Raw genomic sequence first — 25,440 nt, forward strand, 5'->3', positions numbered from 1 at the left:
GGGACACATTTCATCTAGAGTGAATTTTTCCTTAAATGGAACATCGGTTACCTATCATATCTATCTGTCTATCTATCTAATAGATATCCATCTTATATCTATCTATCGATCTATCTTTGTAATAGATATCCATCATCTATCTATCTATCTATCTATCTATCTCTCATATCTATCTATCTCATATATATCCATCTTATATCTATCTTTCTATCTATCTCTCTCTCGTATCTATCTGTCTCATATCTATCTCTCGCTCTCTCTCATATCTATCTATCTCATATCTATCTATCTATCTATCTATCTATCTATCTATCTATCTGTCTCATATCTATCTCTCTATCTATCTCATATCTATCTATCTCATCTTTATCTATCTCTCTATCTATCTCATATCTATCTCTCTATCTATCTATCTCATGTCTATCTATCTATCTATCTCATGTCTATCTATCTATCTCATATCTATCTATCTCATCTTTTTCTATCTCATATCTATCTACCTATCTCATATCTATCTATCTCTCTATCTATCTCATATCTATCTATCTCATATCTATCTATCTCATATCTATCTATCATATCTATCTCTCTATCTATCTGTATCATATCTATCTATCTGTCTCTCATATCCATCTATCTATCTATCTCATATCTATCTATCTATCTCATATCTATCTATCTATCTCATATCTATCTATCTATCTCATATCTATCTATCTCATATCTATCTATCTATCTCATATCTATCTATCTCATATCTATCTATCTCATATCTATCTATCTCATATCTATCTATCTCATATCTATCTATCTATCTCATATCCATCTCTCTCATATCTATCCATCTCTCTCATATCTATCTATCTCATATCTATGTATCTATCCATCTCATATCTATCTATCTCTCTCATATCTATGTATCTCATATCTATGTATCTATCTCTCTCATATCTATCTCTCTCTCTCATATCTATCTATCTATCTCATATCTATCTATCTATCTATCTATCTATCTATCTCATATCTTTCCCTCTCATATCTATCTATCTCTCTCTCTCATATCTATCTCATATCTATCTATCTCATATCTGTCTCTCTCTCTCATATCTATCTATCTCATATCTATCTATCTCATATCTATCTATCTCATATCTATCTATCTATCTATCTATCTCATATCCATCTCTCTCATATCTATCCATCTCTCTCATATCTATCTATCTCATATCTATGTATCTATCCATCTCATATCTATCTATCTCTCTCATATCTATGTATCTCATATCTATGTATCTATCTCTCTCATATCTATCTCTCTCTCTCATATCTATCTCTCTCTCTCATATCTATCTATCTATTTCATATCTATCTATCTATCTCATATCTATCTATCTATCTCATATCTATATCATATCTATCTATCTATCTATCTATCTCATATCTTTCCCTCTCATATCTATCTATCTCTCTCTCTCATATCTATCTCATATCTATCTATCTCATATCTATCTATCTCTCTCATATCTATCTCTCTCATATCTATACATCTATCTCATATCTATCCATCTATCTATCTAATAGTATCTATCTATCTATCTATCTATCTATCTATCTTTGTACACAATACACTATCACATATACAGTGAAATGTAACATCAGAGAATCGGTCCCAGTTATCCTCTTGGACATAGTATGGGATATAGTTATATAGTTATACATATTCTTTCATTGTCCCCCCCCCCCCTATTTGATTTAATGTTGTGTATAGTCAGATAGTCACATGACCTGCCCTGTACACATATGGGAAGGATAAAGGTAAAGTATACACATACTGTGCAGTGTAACATTATCAGGTGGACACACAGAGGACACTATGGAGCTCGCAGCATTTGTTGTATGGATGCTGCAGGGGCCGGAGGCACTAACACTCCACAATGTGTCTGGCTCCTAATGACAAGATCTAGAATACAATAAGAAGAGCTGTAAAGTTTTATATGAATGAATCTGGTTTAACTGGGCCCCAAAAATCTGCTGTAAGTGTATAGTGTTCACAATGGAGGAATGTTATTGCGAGACTTAAAGTATTATTATGTGACTATGTGGCCCCCAACCAAAAAAGGTTGTGCTTCTCAGATATATACTACAATACAACATTGTGTGGTATACACATCAGTGCAACATGGTAAGGTATACAGACCAAATAAATACATAATACTAGGTATAAACAACCAATACAACATTGTAAGGTATATACAACCAGTACAACATGGTAAGGTATACAAACCAAATAAATACATAATACTAGTTATAAACAACCAATACAACATGGTAAGGTATATACAACCAGTACAACATGGTAAGTTATACAAACCAAAGAAATACATAGTACTAGCTATAAACAACCAATACAACATGGTAAGGTATATACAACCAGTACAACATGGTAAGGTATACAGACCAAAGAAATACATAGTACTAGGTATAAACAACCAATACAACATTGTAAGGTATATACAACCAGTACAACATGGTAAGGTATACAAACCAAAGAAATATATAGTACTAGCTATAAACAACCAATACAACATTGTAAGGTATATACAACCAGTACAACATGGTAAGGTATACAAACCAAATAAATACATAATACTAGGTATAAACGACCAATACAACATGGTAAGGTATACAAACCAAAGAAATACATAGTACTAGGTAGAAACAACCAATACAACATTGTAAGGTATATACAACCAGTACAACATGGTAAGGTATATACAAACAGTACAACATGGTAAGGTATACAACCCAAAGAAATACATAGTACTAGGTGTAAACAACCAATACAACATGGTAAGGTATACAAACCAAATAAATACATAATACTAGGTATAAACAACCAATACAACATGGTAAGGTATACAAACCAAAGAAATACATAGTACTATGTATAAACAACCAATACAGCATTGTAAGGTATATACAACCAGTACAACATGGTAAGGTATACAAACCAAAGAAATACATAGTACTAGGTATAAACAACCAATACAAGATGGTAAGGTTTACAAACCAAAGATATACATAGTACTAGGTATAAACAACCAGTACAACATGGTAAGGTATACAAACCAAAGAAATACATAATACTAGGTATAAACAACCAATACAACATGGTAAGGTATACAAACCAAAGAAATACATAGCACTAGGTATAAACAACCAGTACAACATGGTAAGGTATACAAACCAAATAAATACATAATACTAGTTATAAACAACCAATACAACATGGTAAGGTATATACAACCAGTACAACATGGTAAGGTATACAAACCAAAGAAATACATAGTACTAGGTATAAACAACCAATACAGCATTGTAAGGTATATACAACCAGTACAACATGGTAAGGTATACAGACCAAAGAAATACATAGTACTAGGTATAAACAACCAGTACAACATGGTAAGGTATAAACAACCAGTACAACATGGTAAGGTATATACAACCAGTACAACATGGTAAGGTATACAAACCAAAGAAATACATAGTACTAGGTATAAACAACCAGTACAACATGGTAAGGTATAAACAACCAGTACAACATGGTAAGGTATAAACAACCAGTACAACATGGTAAGGTATATACAACCAGTACAACATGGTAAGGTATATACAACCAGTACAACATGGTAAGGTATATACAACCAGTACAACATGGTAAGGTATATACAACCAGTACAACATGGTAAGGTATATACAACCAGTACAACATGGTAAGGTATATACAACCAGTACAACATGGTAAGGTATATACAACCAGTACAACATGGTAAGGTATATACAACCAGTACAACATGGTAAGGTATATACAACCAGTACAACATGGTAAGGTATATACAACCAGTACAACATGGTATTGTATATACAACCAGTACAACATGGTATTGTATATTCAACCAGTACAACATGGTAAGGTATATACAACCAGTACAACATGGTAAGGTATATTCAACCAGTACAACATGGTATTGTATATTCAACCAGTACAACATGGTATTGTATATTCAACCAGTACAACATGATAAGGTATATACAACCAGTACAACATGGTAAGGTATATACAACCAGTACAACATGGTAAGGTATATTCAACCAGTACAACATGGTAAGGTATATACAACCAGTACAACATGGTAAGGTATATACAACCAGTACAACATGGTAAGGTATATACAACCAGTACAACATGGTAAGGTATATACAACCAGTACAACATGGTAAGGTGTCTAGAACCAGGACAACATATAATGTATATGCTCAACCAGTGCAACATCAACATATATGCTATATACAAATCTATATACTGTACAACCAGTGCAACATATAAGTTACGTCAATATACCTTATATATTGTACTGTAAATGTACAGATTGCGCATACTATATATATATATATATATATATATATATATATATTGTACTGTACATATTGTAGAGATTGAGTATACTTTATATATATATATATATATATATATATATATATATATATATATATAGTACAGATTGAGTATACTTTATATATATATATTGTACTGTATATGTTGTACAGATTGCGTATACTATATATATATATTGTACTGTATATGTTGTACAGATTGCGTATATATATATATATTGTACTGTATATGTTGTACAGATTGCGTATACTATATATATATTGTACTGTATATGTTGTACAGATTGCGTATACTATATATATATTGTACTGTATATGTTGTACAGATTGCGTATACTATATATATATATTGTACTGTATATGTTGTACAGATTGCGTATACTATATATATTGTACAGATTGAGTATATTTTATGGCTGACATTTATGATTGTCTTTTGACCTTTTTTCTGTGTATATTTGGCGCTAGTATAGTGCTAATACCTCATTTTGCGCGATTTGGCGCCTTTTAATTTAGACGATACTCTCCGATTTTCCGTTCTGTACGTTTGTTTTTTTTTGGACGAAGTATTACACTACATTTTATCAACTGCATATTCTGTGAAAAGGCGCAAACAAAGGCGCATTAGCCTGTTTAGAGCATAAAACCTATCTCGGAGGGGCCGTGGGAAAACTTCTATAATGTAGCTTCACATCTCCCTATTCAATTCAGCCATGTCGTTGCCCTTTACATTCAGTTTTTTACTTCATTTTTCAGTTTAAAACAATTTCACAGTTTTTTTAAATATATTATTTACATATATTTTACTGTAAATGTTGTACAGATTGAGTATACTTTATATATATATATATATTTATATATATATATATATATATATTGTACTGTATATATTGTACAGATTGAGTATACTTTATATATATATATATATATATATATATTGTACTGTATATATTGTACAGATTGAGTATACTTTATATATATATATATATATTGTACTGTATATATTGTACAGATTGAGTATACTTTATATATATATATATATATATTGTACTGTATATTTTGTACAGATTGAGTATACTTTATATATATATTGTACTGTATATTTTGTACAGATTGAGTATACTTTATATATATATTGTACTGTATATTTTGTACAGATTGAGTATACTTTATATATATATTGTACTGTATATTTTGTACAGATTGAGTATACTTTATATATATATATATATATATATATATATATATATATATATTATACTGTATATATTGTACAGATTGGCCCTCATTTACAAAGAAAATCGGGTTGTAAGTCTATGTTGCTTTCTTACCCGACTACTTTTTCCCCCTGGTATTTATTATTATGTCGCATCCTGTTTGTCGCACAATTCAACAAATTCGGGTTGGAAACCTTAATAAATACGTGGGAAAGCTTAGAAATGTCGGGTAACGCCCCTTTTTTGGGTTTGGGAGAATCCACATCGGGTCCGTCGGGAAAAAATGTTGCATCGTGTCGCAGACTGGCGCACGATGTCTGCGACATGGCGCAGACAAAGATGCGACAAAAAACCCCGACAAAAGAGGTCGGGTTTAGAATAGTAAATGAGGGCCATTGAGTATACTTTATATATATATTGTACTGTAAATGTACAGATTGAGTATACTTTATATATTGTACTGTATATATTGCACAGATTGAGTATACTTTATATATATATATATATATTGTACTGTATATATTGTACAGATTGAGTATACTTTATATATTGTACTGTATATATTGCACAGATTGAGTATACTTTATATATATATATTGTACTGTATATGTTGTACAGATTGAGTATACTTTATATATATTGTACTGTATATGTTGTACAGATTGAGTATACTTTATATATATATATTGTACTGTATATGTTGTACAGATTGAGTATACTTTATATATATATATATAGTACTGTATATGTTGTACAGATTGAGTATACATTATATATATTGTACTGTATATGTTGTACAGATTGAGTATACATTATATATATTGTACTGTATATATTGTACAGATTGTACAATATATATATAAAGTATACTCAATCTGTACAATATATATATATATATATATATATATATATAAATAAAGTATACTCAGATTGAGTATACTTTATATATATTGTACAGATTGAGTATACTTTATATATATAGTACTGTTTATATTGTACAGATTGAGTATACTTTATATATATATTGTACTGTAAATGTACAGATTGAGTAGACTTTGTATATATATATATATATATATATATATATATATATATATATAGATTGTACTGTATATGTTGCACCTGTATGCACACCTTATATGCTGCACTGATTGTATATACCTGGTTACAGAACTAGTAAAACATAAGGCATGCACAAACTAGTGAAACATGTAAGGAATACACAGCAGTACAACATAATGGGGGAGATTTATCAATTTCGGTGTGAGGTACAAATCATTTAAAGGGGTACTCTGCTGCTCAGCGTTTGAAACAAACTGTTCTGAACGCTGGAGCGGGCACTGGGAGCTCGTGACGCCATAGCCCTGCCCCCTCATGACGTCACGCCCCGCCCCCTCAATGCAAGTCTATGGGAGGGGACGTGACAGCCGTCACGCCCCCTCCCATAGACTTGCATTGAGGGGGCGGGATGTGACATCATGAGAGGGCAGGGCTATGGCGTCACGAGCTCCCAGTGCCGGCTCCAGCTTGCAGAACAGTTTGTTCCAAACGCTGAGCAGCGGAGTACCCCTTTAAACCCTGTCAGTGCTGTCTACGTTTTGTATGTCTGTACAAAATTAATCAACCGTGCGCAAGCTTGCTGATAAATTTTGCTCAAACATAGACCTTCCTTCATGTTTCTCCTATCTGACACATTGATACGTGCCCTCCTCGGTGTTCTATATTTGCGCAAAATCTGTTGCCTTTGCGCAAAGTTTTAGTATCTTAACAAAAAATGCGCAATAGTATATTAGTGAGTAAAGTAAATTTTTCTTTCTATGGTAAACGAGCACGTAGAGAACATCGGAAAATATTCTATCAAAAAAAGACGCACCAAAAAAGACGCAATGAAAGTCATTGCACAAATTTTTGCGCCAAAAAATACCCAAGAAAAAGGGGTAAACTCAATGATAAACGTCCCCCGTAATGTATACACAACCATTGTAACCTGTAAGGGGTACACAACCAATACTGCATATCAGGCATACACAACCTGTACAACATATAAGTAGAGATGAGCGAACTTACAGTAAATTCAATTCGTCACAAACTTCTCGGCTCGGCAGTTGATGACTTATCTTGCATAAATTAGTTCAGCCTTCAGGTTCTCCCGTGGGCTGTAAAAGGTGGATACAGTCCTAGGAGACTTTTTCCTAGGACTGTATCCACCTTTTCCAGCCCACGGGAGCACCTGAAAGCTGAACTCATTTATGCAGGATAAGTCATGAACTGCCGAGCCGAGAAGTTCGTGACGAATCGAATTTACTGTAAGTTCGCTCATCTCTACATATAAGGCGTACACAGTGAAACATAAAAGATATACACAGCCAGTACAACATATAAGGTATATGCAACTAGTACAACATATATGGTATATGCAACTAGTACAACATATAAGGTATATGCAACTAGTACAACATATAAGGTATATACAACTAGTACAACATGTAAGGTATATACAACTAGTACAACATGTAAGGTATATACAACTAGTACAACATGTAAGGTATATACAACTAGTACAACATGTAAGGTATATACAACTAGTACAACATGTAAGGTATATACAACTAGTACAACATGTAAGGTATATACAACTAGTACAACATGTAAGGTATATACAACTAGTACAACATGTAAGGTATATACAACTAGTACAACATGTAAGGTATATACAACTAGTACAACATGTAAGGTATATACAACTAGTACAACATGTAAGGTATATACAACTAGTACAAGTACAACATATAAGGTATATACAACTAGTACAACATATAAGGTATATACAACTAGTACAACATATAAGGTATATACAATTAGTATAACATATAAGGTATATACAACTAGTACAACATATAAGGTATATACAACTAGTACAACATATAAGGTATATACAACTAGTACAACATATAATGTATATACAACTAGTACAACATATAAGGTATATACAACTAGTACAACATATAAGGTATATACAACTAGTACAACATATAAGGTATATACAACTAGTACAACATATAAGGTATATACAACTAGTACAACATATAGGGGGAGATTTATCAAAACCTGTCCAGATGAAAAGTTGCCCAGTTGCCCATAGCAACCAATCACTTTCACTTTCATTTTTGAAAAGGCCTCTGCAAAATGAAAGAAGCGATCTGATTGGTTGCTATGGGCAACTCAGCAACTCTTCCTCGGGACAGGTTTTAATAAATCTCCCCCATAATGTATATACTAGTACAACATATAAGGTATACGCCATTGTAACCTGTAAGGAGTACACAGCCAATACTGCATATAAGGCATAAACAACCCATACAACATGTAAGGTATACCTAACCAGGGCAAAATATAAGGTATACACAACCAGTACAACAAATAGGGGGAGATGTATCAAAACCTGTCCAGAGGAAAAGTTGCCCAGTTGCCCATAGCAACCAATCAGATCGCTTTCACTTTCATTTTTGAAAAGGCCTCTGCAAAATTAAAGAAGCGATCTGATTGGTTGCTATGGGCAACTGGACATTTTTTTCCTTTGCTCAGGTCTTGATAAATCTCCCCCCATAGAGTATATACAACCAGAAGAAAATAAAAATATACACATCAAGCATCACATATAAAGAAAACACAATGGTCCTCATTTACCATTGCAAACCCGACATGTTTTGTCGGGTTGAGCGCCAGATTCTGGCGCATTGCGCCCGAAATTCTGTCTGCACCAGAATTAGCTTCAGAATTTGCGCCAGAATAAAAAAAACAGATTGAGGCTGCATTCACATCTCGTTTTTGCAATACGGTTGCCGTATCCAGTTTCAGCAAAAAAAAAAAAAAAAGAACGTATTGAACCGCATTCCAAACCGTATGCATAGACGTTACATCGATAACCGTATGACAACCGTAGCATCCGGTTGCGTACGTTTTGCTTCATTTACGGTTGTATGCGTCTTTTTTCCGCACACAAAACCGCAGTCTACAACGGTTTGAAGTCCGGTTGAAAAACCGCATCCAACCTGTATACGGTTATTTTAGAATGGACTTCTATGGTAACCGTATTGAACCGTATGTGCGTACGGTTACATCCAGTTTGCACAATACAGTTTTTATTTTATTTTTTTATTTTTTGGGAAATTCAATCAAAAAAAGAAGAACTTTATTTAAAATGTTGACAAACACAAAACAGTATGCTTTTTTTTTTTCAAGGAAAACGTATTAAAATGTATGCAAACGGACATCCGTTTTCAAACCGTATAGGGTTTAAAAACGTGAGGAGGCATATACGGTTGCATACGTTTCGGTCCGGTTTGGAGACATATGTTTTTTTTGTACAGAAACGCGATACGGGACCCGTATTGCAAAAACGAGATGTGAATGCAGCCTAACTCCATTTTGCTAAGAAACCCTGAAAAAGGGGCGTGACTATTGCGAATGGGGGCGTGGTCGCTGAAAAGGGGGCGGTTTCCCGACAATTTCACAAAAACCCAACATATTTACTAAGGTTTCCACATATAATGTAGGGAATTAAAACCCACAAAGAAACCTACACAACACTCTTAGTAAATAAGGGCCAATCAGTATAAAATAATAGTATACACAAGTGTAACATATAAGTTATACATAGGTTGCGCAACATTATTAAACATTCATACTCAATGTAACAGTGTAGAGCAGTGGTCTCCAACCTGCGGACCTCCAGATGTTGCAAAACTACAACTCCCAGCATGCCCGGACAGCCAACGGCTGTCCGGGCATGCTGGGATTTGTAGTTTTGCAACATCTGGAGGTCCGCAGGTTGGAAACCACTGGTGTAGAGACTACTGCAACATGAACATTACAAATCCATGAATGCGGCCAAACATAGTATCACTTGTAGTACCGGGGCACCTTCAAGTCCGCTTTGTGCTGGCTGCCTGAACTCATGTTACTGGATGCTGTGTTAAAGGGGTACTCCGGTGGACAACTTTATTTATTTATTTATTTATTTATTTTTTGATCAACTGGTGCCAGAAAGTTAAACAGATTTGTAAATTACTTCTATTAAAAAAAAATCTTAATCCTTCCAGTACTTATTAGCTGCTGAACACTACATAGGAAATTATTTTCTTTTTGGAACACAGAGCTCTCTGCTGACATCACGACCACAGTGCTCTCCGCTGACATCTCTGTCCCTTTTAGGAACTGTCCAGAGCAGCATAAATTTGCGATGGGGATTTTCTCCTACTCTGGACAGTTCTTAAAATGGACAGAGATGTCAGCAGAGAGCACTGTGCTCGTGATGTCAGCAGAGAGCTCTGTGTTCCAAAAAGAAAATAATTTCCTCTGGAGCATACAACAGCTAATAAGTACTGGAAGGATTAAGATTAGAAGTAATTAACAAATCTGTTTAACTTTCTGGCACCAGTTGATTAAAATTTTTTTTTTCCATCGGAGTACCCCTTTAAGAAATTCAGCAACATGGTTGCCTAGTAGTGGACAGGAAGGGTGTATCTGTGTATTTTTCCCTATGATAAGGGGAATACACATTATTAGATCCAGGATTGTAAAGGATGCATGGATAGCAATGGGGGAATTGTGTGTAGTCCTGTATAGGTAATGGGATTTTAAAGGGGTACTTCCTTGTAAAACTTTTTTGTTTTTTAAAGCAACTGGTGCCAGAAAGTTAAACAGATTTGTAAATGACTTCTATTAAAAAATCTTAATCCTTCCAGTACTTATCAGCTGCTGTACACTACAGAGGAAATGCTTTTCTTTTTTGGATTTCTCTTCTGTCACGACCACAGTGCTCTCTGCTGACCTCTGCTGTCCATTTTAGCAAATGTCCAGAGCAGGAGAAAATCCCCATAACAAACATAGGCTGCTCTGGACAGTTCCTAAAATGGACAGCAGAGGTCAGCAGAGAGCACTGTGGTCGTGACAGAAGAGAAATCCAAAAAGAAAAGCATTTCCTCTGTAGTGTACAGCAGCTGATAAGTAGTGGAAGGATTAAGATTTTTTTTTATAGAAATAATTTACCAATCCGTGTAACTTTCTGGCACCAGTTGATTTAAAAAAAAAAAAAAAAAAAAGTTTTCCACTGGAGTACCCCTTTAAGGCTTATGAAACAACAATGGTTACAATAGTGCACAGTGTTGAAAAGGTAAAGGGGATAGTACTATATCCATAGCGTAATTTGTAGGAACAGCAATGGGGTCATAAGGTTGCTGTCTTATATAAGGGGGAATGTCAGTTCCAGGTCCACTGACTCATAAGGTTTGGGAAAAGCAATGTCTGATCCTGTATAAGATATGTAGACAGCACCAGGTACCGGGCTTTGTAACACATAGGAACCATACCAGGTACACAAATGTTGTCTAAGGTGAAGTCTGGTAGTCTGGTTATCCAGGAAAAAAGCTTGTGACGTAATAGCCCTGTCCCCTCATGGCGTCACGCCCCACCCCCTCAATGCAAGTCTATGGGAGGGGGCGTGACGGCTGTCACACCCCCTCCCATAGACTTGCATTGAGGGGGTGGGGCATGACATCATGAGGGGGCAGGGCTATGACATCATGACGACAGTTTGTTCTAAACGCTGAGCAGCGGAGAACCCCTTTAAAGTTAGTAGACAGTACCAAGTCCAGCTCTTTATAAGAACTTTAGTGTGCAGTCCTGTGTAAGGTAAAGAGATAGGACAGAACTATGTAGGAATGATAGTGTGCAGTCCTGTGTAAGGTAAAGAGATAGGACAGAACAATGTAGGAATGATATTGTGCAGTCCTGTGTAAGGTAAAGAGATAGGACAGAACTAGCTCCAGAGCTTTATAACATGTAGGAATGATAGTGTGCAGTCCTGTGTAAGGTAAAGAGATAGGACAGAACTAGCTCCAGAGCTTTATAACATGTAGGAATGATAGTGTGCAGTCCTGTGTAAGGTATAGAGATAGGACCGAACTAGCTCCAGAGCTTTATAACATGTAGGAATGATAGTGTGCAGTCCTGTGTAAGGTAAAGAGATAGGACAGAACTATGTAGGAATGATAGTGTGCAGTCCTGTGTAAGGTAAAGAGATAGGACAGAACTAGCTCCAGAGCTTTATAACATGTAGGAATGATAGTGTGCAGTCCTGTGTAAGGTAAGCAATCCAGACTAGCTCCAGAGCTTTATAAAAAATAGGAACAGCAATGGGTACGTACCCTGTCCAATGCTTTATAAATGTGGGAACATTAGGACAAATACACACTGTAGGGCCTTATAAAATATGGGACCAGCATTGGGAGTGTTGTCACACGATCCTATAAAAGTATGGATAACAGCACGAGGTTCAGTGCTTCATATCATGTAGGAACAGTAGAGGGAACGTCAACGGGCTCCCACCAATCCAACCCATGAACTGTAAACAGGAGAGCCCCAATATCTATATTTTCAGGGTTCAGAGGAAGTGCCCTGTGCCACACAAAACAGCAGTCACCCTGTCAGCGTTGTCAGAAGACCATGCCACCCATTAAAGATGCTTGATTCAAGCTAACCTGTGGCGAATTTATTCTTTGTTGTGGATTTTTCTTTCTTAAAACAAAAAACAAACAAAAAAAAATGCAAAATACAATGTACTTAAATAACTGATTACTGGAAAAAGTAACAAGTGATGTAACAATTGAACTTTGTTCAGTATTTTTATTGCATGTATCCATATTTATTATTTTCTTATGATCATGTTATTACTATTTATTCTAATTTTACATGTATTATTATTAATAATAATAAAATACTAATTATTATTTTTATCACATTTATTATTACTTCATTATTATTGTTAATATTAATATTATTATAATATTACATTATTATTATTTGTGTTATTAAATACTACTTTCATATAAAATTATCTTATATATGTGTTATTAAATATCACCTTTATATAGAATTGTTATTATTAGTTTTGTTACATTATTATTATTGGTGTTATTAAATATTACTTTCATACAAAATTATCATTATTATAATTATATATGTGTTATTAAATGTCACCTTTATATAGAATTATTATTTTTGTTACATTATTATTATTATTTGTGTTATTAAATATTACTTTTATATAAAATTATCATTATTATTGTTATTATTATAATGTGTGTTTTTAAATATCACCTTTATATAGAATTGTTATTTTTGTTACATTATTATTATTATTATTATTATTTGTGTTATTAAATATTACTTTCATATAAAATCATCATTATTATTATTATTATTATTATTATGTGTGTTATTAAATATCACCATTATATAGAATTATTATTTTTGTTACATTATTATTATCATTATTATTATTGATGTCATTTTTTTTTTTACTTTTACTTTTTTCCCCCCAGATAAATATTATGCTGTTCCATTTGCCTGGTTTATTTGCAGACCATTTCTAATAATCTTGCGGTATTGTAGCCGAAGGCGACCGCTTAAATAGTTTAATCCGAGCAGCAAGTTCTATTTTCCTAGCACCTGGTACTTGGAGGACATCTTAAGTGCCTGGTGTTTTCCTATAATGTCGACAGAAAATGAGTTGGTTTTATCCATTGCCAAAACATATAGCGGCTTACGGCTGTAATTTCGCATTGGAATTCCGTCTGCGGAGAAGTCGGAATGAGCGGATGAATGTAAGCGGGGGCTCCTGTTATGGCCGGATAGTGTCATATACATGGGGGGGGGGAATCACTTGTCATTTAGCGTCTCATAAGGAACACTTCAATGGAATCTCAGAAATGTATTATACATATTAGGCCAAAAGTTACACTTATTTTATTATTATTATTATTATTATATTATTATTTTGTTATTATTATTATCATTATCATATATTATTATTGTTATTATAATATAATAATAAATAATATTAATTATATTATTATTACTATTATTTTATTATTATTATTTATTATTATCATATTATTATTATTATTGTTATTACTATTATTATTTTATTATTATTATGTTATTATTATTATCATCATTATCATATTATTATTGTTATTACTATTATATTATTATTAATATTGTTATTACTATTATTTTATTATTATTATTATTATTATTTATTATTATATTATCATTATTATTGTTTACTATTATTATGTTATTATTATTATCATTATCATATTATTATTATTGTTATTACTATTATTTTATTATTATTATTATTTATTATATTATTATTATTACTATTGTTAATACTATTATTATTATGTTATTATTATCATTATCATATTGTTATTATTATTATTATTATCATTATTATCATTATTATTATTATAAGTACTATATTTATTCTGTCCTTTCAAGTGACAGTGATATCTGGCACCTAGGAAAGCTGGGTGGCAACCAATATGATGACCATGGAAGTCAAATATTTGATCGAATTGATAACTTTCTGGGGCAGTGTTTCCCAATGGCGCCTCCAGCTGTTGCAAAACTACAACTCCCAGCATGCCAGCTGACAGCCTCCAGCTAGAGACACCCTGGTTGGAAAACACTGTTCTAGGGTAATATACAGGCCATTACAACATGTCATATCTCAGCTTTCCCAGACTCCAGAATGGCAGTTATGTAGCAAAACAGGAATGCTGGATGTATCACTTAGCCCCATTGTAACTATGTTACAAATTTGTCATTATTATGTTTTGTGGATCTGCAGTTGGCTGTCCTGGGAGTTGTAGTTTTGCAATGCTGGAGGCAGCCTAGTTGGGAAACACTATTTTAGGGTAATATATAGAGGCCATTACAACACAACTCAGCTTTCTCAGACTCTGCAATTGCAGAACAGGCTAGTTATGTAGCAAAACAGGAATGATGGATGTATCACTTAGTCCTATTGTAACAATGTTGCGAAATTGATATTATTGTATCTTCTGGATCTGACAAAGCCTGTCTGGGCATGCTGGGAGTTGTAGTTTCGCAACAGCTGGAGATGCCCTAGATGGGAAACACTGCCCTAGAAAGTTATCAATTTGACCAAATATTTGCCTTCTAATGGCAGCTGTATTGGTTGCCACCCAGCTTTTCCAGGTATCAGATATCACTCTCACTGAGTCCATTACAACAATACAACACAACTCAGCTTTCCCAGACTCTGGAATGGCAGAACAGGCTAGTTATGTAGTGTTGGATGTATCACTTAGTCCCATGTTACAAACTTGGGGTCATTGTATCTCCTGGATCTGCAGTTGGGTATCCGGGCATGCTGGGAGTTATAGTTTTGCAACAGCTGGAGGCACCCTGGATCGGATAGTTGTTTAGCAAAACAGGAATGATGGATCCAGCATTTAGTCCCATTGTAACTATGTTGCAAACTTGGGATCATTGTTTCCTCTGGATCTGCCAAAGGCTTTGCATGCATGCTGGGAGTTGTAGTGAAACAGCAGGAGGAGCCCTGGTTGGGAAACACTGCTTTAGGAAATTAAAGTTCCACTAAATCAATTCGACTAAATATTTGACTTCTAATGGCAGCCGTATCAGTTGCCACCCAGCTTTCCCATGTGCCAGATATCACTGTCACTTAGTCCATTACAACACAACTCAGCTTTCTCAGACTCCAGAATGGCAGTTAGGAATCAAAACAGGAATGAGGATTTTTATTGTAAAGACATTAAAATAGAAGGAAATATTAATAAAATAAAATTTAATTTACAGAAAAATCACAAAACCATGTGATGGTGACTTGGCCTGTAGATACGGTTATTTATGACATATCAATGTTTGGCGCAAAGGACGTCCACAATGAAAGCTTCTGTTCACTACTCATTATAACTCCCCATAGACTTTTTTTTTTACGTAACATTAACACACTTAAAAAAAATAAAAATAATAATAAAAAAAAAATCCTATTTTTATTTTTTAAATCCCTATCGAAACCTGCAACAAGATCCATGTCCAAATTTGCAAAAAAGACGATGGCGACTATTCTTTTGGAATTGTTTATATTGGTGTCACATCGCCTGTCTGCTATGATATGCTGTGCTTCTTTTTGTTACCTCTTTGTTTGGTGATTTTTTATTTTTTTATTATTGATTTATTGTTCTTAAATAATTTGGTAAATACAAAAAAAATAAAAAAATAAAAAAAAAGACATAGCAAATGTACGTGGAATCTGAAATTCATCTTATTTTTCAACGTGAAAGTCTGCTGTGTGAACGTTACCTAAAAGAAGGATGAAGCGCAAGGAAACAGTGCCACCCCAGTCATTGGGTCATGTCTGGTATTGCATCTAATATAATAACAACAATAACAACAACAACAACAACAACATAATATTAATAATAATAATAATAATAATAATAATAATAATAATGTCCGGGCATGCTGGGAGTTGTAGTTTTGCAACTGCTGGAGGTACCCTGCATGGGGAAACACTGCCTTATGAGAAATAAACCATGGTCAGATAATAGTCGCAAGGTAATTTCCAACTTTCCCCTTCACCAAAGGTAAACAATGAAGTCATAATTTTGTAGTGGTAACATTGCAATAGTGGCCCTTGTCACCCAGCTTTTCCAGGTGGAGGTGAATGAATGGACATGCTGAAGTTGCTGCCGGAGCTTGCTCCCATCTGTCGGCCATTTTTTTTCTCAATCAGTATTCATTGACATCTGTAATGCCAGTACAGGTCTTCAGACTGAGAAGGGCCCATCCTTGACATACCAAGATGGCAATGCCCAGAATGCCAACCTCACACTTGTTCCTATAGTGCCAGCCTTCTACTAATGTAGTGTCCCAGTACCAATGTTCTAGCTACTATCCTACTGAAGTTGTGTTGAAAAAAATTTTTTTTTGCAAACTTAGGTGAGAGTGTTTAAATCTGTAATATTGTAAAATATGAATGATGCCTTGGTCACGTGATTCTCCCAACCAATGGTTGTGGGAGAAGTCCCCAGTCCCGTCTCCTCTCCCAGGGGAAGGAGTGGGTCCAAAGTTGGGATTGCTTTTGCCAGTGCTACATGACTCTCAGCTCTACTCCTGCTGGGTAGACAAGTCAAGGTAAAGTCTAGCCTTGTTTTTTGCCGGAGCAACATCTCCTAGCCCTGCTCTTGGTAGACATACCTACACCTAGGTCACGTGTGTCTTCTCGTGGTGAAATTCTGTCTACAATCAAGTCGTTGTTCATGTCCACGCCGTGAGGATAAAGTGCCCAAGTTCTTCATCTCCAGACAAGAGTTGACTTAATTTTTTAACAGAGAGAGAGAATAAGGCTGGACAAGGGTCTCTCTGCAACACACTAAACTCTTCATTGGATTTCAGTCAGAGTTTGTGCTGCCTGGCTGGCTGCCCTCGCTGGAACCGGCGCCGGGAGCTCGTGACGTCATAGCCATGCCCCCGTCGTGATGTCACGCCTCGCCCCCTCAATGCAAGTCTATGGGAGGGGGCGTGACATCCGTCACGCCCCCTCCCATAGACTTGCATTTAGGGGGTGGGGCGTGACATCCTGAGGGGGGCGGGGCTATGACATCACGAGATCCCGACGCCGGCTCCAGCGTTCGGAACAGTTCCAAACGCTGAGCAGCGGAGTACCCCTTTAAAAGGCTGTAACATTGCAAGCTGTCTGTTCAATTGCATTAGATTTGCACAAGAAGTTCAGTAAAGTTGTTTCATGGAATCCTAGTGTCCAGAGGTCTCACTACTGCACTTTGCACTATGGTAACCACTCAAACGACAAAAAGTATAGTTAGGTCCATAGAGCACAAGGACCTCACAGTAGTGCCAGCTTTATATTAACCCCTTAAGGACCAGGCCATTTTATACCTTAAGGACCGGAGCGTTTTTTGCAATTCTGACCACTGTCACTTTAAACATTAATAACTCTGGAATGCTTTTAGTTATCATTCTGATTCCGAGATTGTTTTTTCGTGACATATTCTACTTTAACTTAGTGGTAAAATTTTATGGTAACTTGCATCCTTTCTTGGTGAAAAATCCCAAAATTTGATGAAAAAAATGAAAATTTTGCATTTTTCTAACTTTGAAGCTCTCTGCTTGTAAGGAAAATGGATATTCAAAATATATTTTTTTTGGGTTCACATATACAATATGTCTACTTTATGTTTGCATCATAAAATTTATGAGTTTTTACTTTTGGAAGACACCAGAGGGCTTCAAAGTTCAGTAGCAATTTTGAAATTTTTCACAAAATTTTCAAACTCACTATTTTTCAGGGACCAGTTCAGTTTTGAAGTGGATTTGAAGGGTCTTCATATTAGAAATACCCCATAAAAGACCCCATTATAAAAACTACACCCCCTAAAGTATTCAAAAAAACATTCAGTAAGTGTATTAACCCTTTAGGTGTTTCACAGGAATAGCAGCAAAGTGAAGGAGAAAATTCAAAATCTTCATTTTTTACACTCGCATGTTCTTGTAGACCCAATTTTTGAATTTTTGCAAGGGATAAAAAGGAGAAAATTTTTACTTTTATTTGAAACCCAATTTCTCTCGAGTAAGCACATACCTCATATGTCTATGTTAATTGTTCGGTGGGCGCAGTAGAGGGCTCAGAAGGGAAGGAGCGACAAATGGTTTTTGGGGGGCATGCCGCATTTAGGAAGCCCCTATGGTGCCAGGACAGCAAAAAAAAACACATGGCATACCATTTTGGAAACTAGACCCCTCAGGGAACGTAACAAGGGGTAAAGTGAACCTTAATACCCCACAGGTGATTCACGACTTTTGCATATGTAAAAAAAATATATATTTTTTTTACCTAAAATGCTTGGTTTCCCAAAAATTTTACATTTTTAAAAAGGGTAATAGCAGAAAATACCCCCCAAAATTTGAAGCCCAATTTCTCCCGATACAGAAAACACCTCGCATGGGGGTGAAAAGTGCTCTGCTGGCGCACTACAGGTCTCAGAAGAGAAGGAGTCACATTTGGCTTTTTGAAAGCAAATTTTGCTCTGGGGGCATGCCGCATTTAGGAAGCCCCTATGGTGCCAGAACAGCAAAAAAAAACACATGGCATACCATTTTGGAAACTAGACCCCTCGGGGAACGTAACAAGGGGTAACGTGAACCTTAATGCCCTACAGGTGTTTCACGACTTTTGCATATGTAAAAAAATATATATTTTTTTTACCTAAAATGCTTGGTTTCCCAAAATTTTTACAATTTTAAAAAGGGTAATAGCAGAAAATACCCCCCAAAATTTGAAGCCCAATTTCTCCCGATTCAGAAAACACCCCATATGGGTGTGAAAAGTGCTCTGCTGGCGCACTACAGGTCTCAGAAGAGAAGGAGTCACATTTGGCTTTTTGAAAGCGAATTTTGCTCTGGGGGGCATGCCGCATTTAGGAAGCCCCTATGGTGCCAGGACAGCAAAAAAAAAAACACATGGCATACTATTTTGGAAACTAGACCCCTCGGGGAATGTAACAAGGGGTAATTTGAACCTTAATACCCTACAGGTGTTTCACGACTTTTGCATATGTAAAAAAATATATATTTTTTTTACCTAAAATGCTTGTTTTCCCAAAAATTTTACATTTTTTAAAAGGGTAATAGCAGAAAATACCCCCCAAAATTTGAAGCCCAATTTCTCCCGAGTACGGCAATACCCCATATGTGGCCCTAAACTGTTGCCTTGAAATACGACAGGGCTCCAAAGTGAGAGCGCCATGCGCATTTGAGGCCTAAATTAGGGACTTGCATGGGGTGGACATAGGGGTATTCTACGCCAGTGATTCCCAAACAGGGTGCCTCCAGCTGTTGTAAAACTCCCAGCATGCCTGGACAGTCAACGGCTATCTGGCAATACTGGGAGTAGTTGTTTTGCAACAGCTGGAGGCTCCGTTTTGGAAACAGTGGCGTACCAGACGTTTTTAATTTTTATTGGGGAGGGGGGTTGTATAGGGGTATGTGTATGTGTAGTGTTTTTTACTTTTTATTTTATTTTGTGTTAGTGTAGTGTAGTGTTTTTAGGGTACAGTCGCACGGGCGGGGGGTTCACAGTAGTTTCTCGCTGGCAGTTTGAGCTACGGCAGAAAATTTGACGCAGCTCAAACTTGCAGCCGGATACTTACTGTAATCCTCCGCCCATGTGAGTGTACCCTGTACGTTCACATTGGGGGGGGGGGGGGGAATCAGTGCAAAACTACAACTCCCAGCATGTACGGTCTATCAGTGCATGCTGGGAGTTGTAGTTTTGCAACCGCTGGAGGCTCCGTTTTGGAAACAGTGGCGTACCAGACGTTTTTCATTTTTATTGGGGAGGGGAGGGGGGCTGTGTAGGGGTATGTGTATATGTAGTGTTTTTTACTTTTTATTTTATTGTGTGTTAGTGTAGTGTAGTGTTTTTAGGGTACAGTCACACGGGCGGGGGTTCACAGTAGTTTCTCGCTGGCAGTTTGAGCTGCGGCAGAAATTTTGCCGCACCTCAAACTTGCAGCCGGATACTTACTGTAATCCTCCGCCCATTTGAGTGTACCCTGTACGTTCACATTGGGGGGGGGGGAACATCCAGCTGTTGCAAAACTACAACTCCCAGCATGTACGGTCTATCAGTGCATGCTGGGAGTTGTAGTTTTGCAACAGCTGGAGGCACACTGGTTGTGAAACACAGAGTTTGGTAACAAACTCAGTGTTTTGCAACCAGTGTGCCTTCAGCTGTTGCAAAAGCTACAACCCCCAGCATGTACGGACAGCGGAAGGGCATGCTGGGTGTTGTAGTTATGCAACAGCCGGAGGCATACTACTTTGGCTGGGGATGCTGGGGATTGTAGTTATGCAACAGCTGGAGACACACTGGTTTGCTACTTAACTTAGTGTGCCTTCAGCTGTTGCAAAACTACAACTCTCAGCAGTCACCGACAGCCAACGGGCATGCTGGGAGTTGTAGTTATGCAACCACCAGATGCACCACTACAACTCCCAGCATGCACTTTAGCTGATTGTGCAAGCTGGGAGTTGTAGTTACACAACAGCTGAAGGTACACTTTTCCATAGAAAGAATGTGCCTCCAGCTGTTGCAAAACTACAAGTCCCAGCATGCCCATAAGGGCATGCTGGGAGTTGTGGTGGTCTGCCTCCTGCTGTTGCATAACTACAGCTCCCAGCATGCCCTTTTTGCATGCTGGGAGCTGTTGCTAAGCAACAGCAGGAGACTGTCCCTCGTCGTCAGGTCAGGTCAGTCCCTCGTCGTCTCCGCCGCCGCCGCTGCTCCTGGGGCCCCGATCCCAACATTGACGCCGGGGATCGGGGTCCCCAGCACCCGGGGTGCACGTCCCGCACCCGCTCACGTCCTCCGGAAGAGGGGCGGAGCGGGTTGCGGGAGTGACACCCGCAGCAGGCGCCCTGATTGGTCGGCCGGTAATCCGGCCGACAAATCAGGGCGATCGTGAGGTGGCACCAGTGCCACCTCACCCCTGCTGGCTCTGGCTGTTCGGGGCCGTCGGAGACGGCCCCGAACAGCCTGTAATTCCGGGTCACCGGGTCACTGGAGACCCGATTGACCCGGAATCCGCCGCAGATCGCTGGACTGAATTGTCCAGCGATCTGCGGCCATCGCCGACATGGGGGGTCATAATGACCCCCCTGGGCGATATGCCCCGATGCCTGCTGAACGATTTCAGCAGGCATCGGGGACCGGCTCCGCTCCAGATGGTTGCGGGGGCCGGTAAAACACATGACGTTCTCATACGTCATGTGTCCTTAAGGACTCGGAAATGGAGACGTATGAGAACGTCATGTGTCCTTAAGGGGTTAAAGGGGTACTCCCGTGGAAAACTTTTTTTTTTTTTTTTTTTTAATCAACTGGTGCCAGAAAGTTAAACAGATTTGTAAATCACTTCTATTAAAAAATCTTAATCCTTCCAGTACTTTTTAGAGGCTGTATACTGAAAAGAAATCCAAAAAAGAAATGCATTTCCTCTGATGTCCTGACCACAGTGCTCTCTGCTGACCTCTGCTGTCCATTTTAGGAACTGTCCAGAGCAGGAGAAAATCCCCATAGCAAGCATATGCTGCTCTGGACAGTTCCTAAAATGGACAGCAGAGGTCAGCAGAGAGCACGGTGGTCGTCACATTAGAGGAAATGAGTTTCTTTTTTGGATTTCTCTTTAGTATGCAGCCCCTAAAAAGTACTGGAAGGATTAAGATTTTTTAATAGAAGTGATTTATAAATCTGTTTAACTTTCTGGCACCAGTTGATTTAAAAAAAAAAAAAAAGAAAAAAAAACCTTTTCCATGGGAGTACCCCTTTAATGGCTATAATGCCAACCTCACAGAAGTCATTTATGGGGTTCTGTCTCAGCTGGTGATTGGTTGAGCCTGCGGTCATTCGCGCTCATCTCGGAAGGTGAGATGCAGTGCTTTGAGGACAGGTGAGTTGCCGCTCCCCGTACAGGAGATCGAGGGGGTCCAAGCAGGCGGACCCCCAGCGGTCGGACACATTTCCCCTCTCTTGTAGATAGGGAATAAGATGAATTCCTGGGAATACCCCGTTCAACACTTGTCACGGTAAAAATGACACTATTTTTACCGCGATTTTTAAAAATAGCCGTAAAACTGTGGCCTATCGGTAATTAAATGCCACGTGTGTACACAGCCTAAGCGTCATGGTAATAAATCAAAAAAGATACGAAGGACCCATCAAGTATCGTGCATCAGTACATATTAGTTGTATATATTAAAGGGGTAAATTTAAAGGGGTACTCCATTGGAAAAATTTTTTTTTTTTTAAATCAACTGGTGCCAGAAAGTTAAACAGATTTGTAATTGACTTCTATTTAAAAAAATCTTTATCCTTCCAGTACTTTTTAGCAGCTGTATGCTACAGAGGAAATTATTTTCTTTTTGGATTTCTTTTTCGTCTTGTCCACAGTGCTCTCTGCTGACACCTGATGCCCGTATCAGGAACAGTCCAGCGCAGGAGAAAATCCCCATAGTAAACCTATGCTGCTCTGGACAGTTCCTGACACGGACAGAGGTGTCAGCAGAGAGCACTGTGGTCAAGACAAAAAAGAAATTCAAAAAGCAAAGAATTTCCTCTGTAGCATACAGCTGCTAAAAAGTACTGGAAGGATTAAGATTTTTTAATAGAAGTCATTTACAAATTTTCTGGCACCAGTTCATTCAAAAAAAAAAAGAAAGTTTTCCGCCGGAGTACCCCTTTAACATGTATTATTTGGCTATTACCCCTATCATGGACCTCTCAGCCGAAATGTGGACTTAGGCTGTGTCCGATGGGGACAATCATCTCTGTATCATAATAATAAAATACAAGATTTTAATTCAACCCCTCCTGGGGAAAATTTATAAATAAATAAATACATCTATACAACATATACATATATACAGTGACCCCCCGACCTACGATGGCCCCAACATACGATCATTTCAGCATACGATCACTCTCAGAGGCAGCATCAACATACGATGCTTTTGTATGTCGGGGCCATCGCATAAAAGGCTATCCGGCATCGCAGACTGCTTCAGCTGCCCCCGGATAGCCGTTTACGGTGCCCGTGTGGTCCGCTGACGATCACTTACCTGTCCTCGGGGCTCCGGCGCGTCCTCTTCGGGATCCCCTGCATCGTCGGCGCTCTCCAGCGTCGTCATCACGTCGCTGCGCACGCCGTCCCGTCATCCAATAGGAGCGGCGTGCGTAGCGACATGATGGCGGCGATGGAGAGTGAGGATGCCGGGGAAGCAGAGGCCTTGCCGGAGCGTCAGGGACACCCCGGGGACGCGGCGACAGCGATGGAAGGCGACATCCTGGGCAGCAGTGACGAGCGGTGACGGTCCGGAGCGGCGGGGACAGGTGAGTACAACTTCCTCTAACAGTGGTCTACAACCTGCGGACCTCCAGATGTTGCAACCTCCAGATGTTGCAACATCTGGAGGTCCGCAGGTTGTAGACCACTGTCCTATACTTTACATTGCACGGATCCCTCAACATGCGATGGTTTCAACAAACGATGGTCCGTTTGGAACGGATTACCATCGTATGTTGAGGGACCACTGTATATATTATATATATATATATATATATATATATATATATATTTACATGAGAATAACAATAAAACAGCACCATCTGTTTTATAATAAATCTTCATAAATCTAATATAATAAAGTTTATGAGAAATGAGCTTAATTAGATGGTTATATTTTTTATTTACGTTGGGGGAAAAAAACTATTTATGGATAATATATATATATATATATATATATATATATATATATATATATATGTGTATATAAAAGTAAACACAAAAGGATATCAAAACTACAAAAGTAGAAAAAAATCCCTAAGATGACAAGTACAAGTTCACTGAGTCCTTGTGGATATATAGAGTTTATAGTTTATTAATCCTTTTATTATAATAATTGTCTTTTACTTGTTCATTGGGAATAATCTTAATCTTTTCTAAATTCGCCTCGTGTTCCATCGCAAAGCGTCCGGATGAGCCTCGTGCGCCAAAATGTTGGTGAAAACACAGAGGGAATGCATTTTATTCTGTTTATTACCAGTGCACTCCAAACATGCGCCAAATAGAGATGAGCGAACTTACAGTAAATTCGATTCGTCACAAACTTCTCTGCTCGGCAGTTGATGACTTATCCTGCATACATTAGTTCAGCTTTCAGGTGCTCCGGTGGGCTGGTAAAGGTGGATACATTCCTAGGAAAGAGTCTCCTAGGACTGTATCCACCTTTTCCAGCCCACCGGAGCACCATGAAAGATGAACTAATTTATGCAGGAAAAGCCATCAACTGC

The 25,440-nt window shown here is 37.3% G+C and overlaps 1 protein-coding gene across 1 annotated transcript in view; it reads right to left on the minus strand.

Annotated features, from left to right (window-relative positions):
- ALX4 (ALX homeobox 4) overlaps positions 1 to 1,933 on the minus strand; it is a 122,534-nt gene extending 120,601 nt beyond the window's left edge. Inside the window, exon 1 of the mRNA XM_056527762.1 lies at positions 1,833 to 1,933. The gene's annotated coding sequence lies outside the window, so the exon portion shown is untranslated. The remainder of the gene's footprint in view (positions 1 to 1,832) is intronic.
- Positions 1,934 to 25,440: the final 23,507 nt, after the last annotated feature.

The sequence above is a fragment of the Hyla sarda genome, chromosome 6 (genome assembly GCF_029499605.1).
Source record: "Hyla sarda isolate aHylSar1 chromosome 6, aHylSar1.hap1, whole genome shotgun sequence".
NCBI classification, from domain to species: Eukaryota; Metazoa; Chordata; class Amphibia; order Anura; family Hylidae; genus Hyla; species Hyla sarda.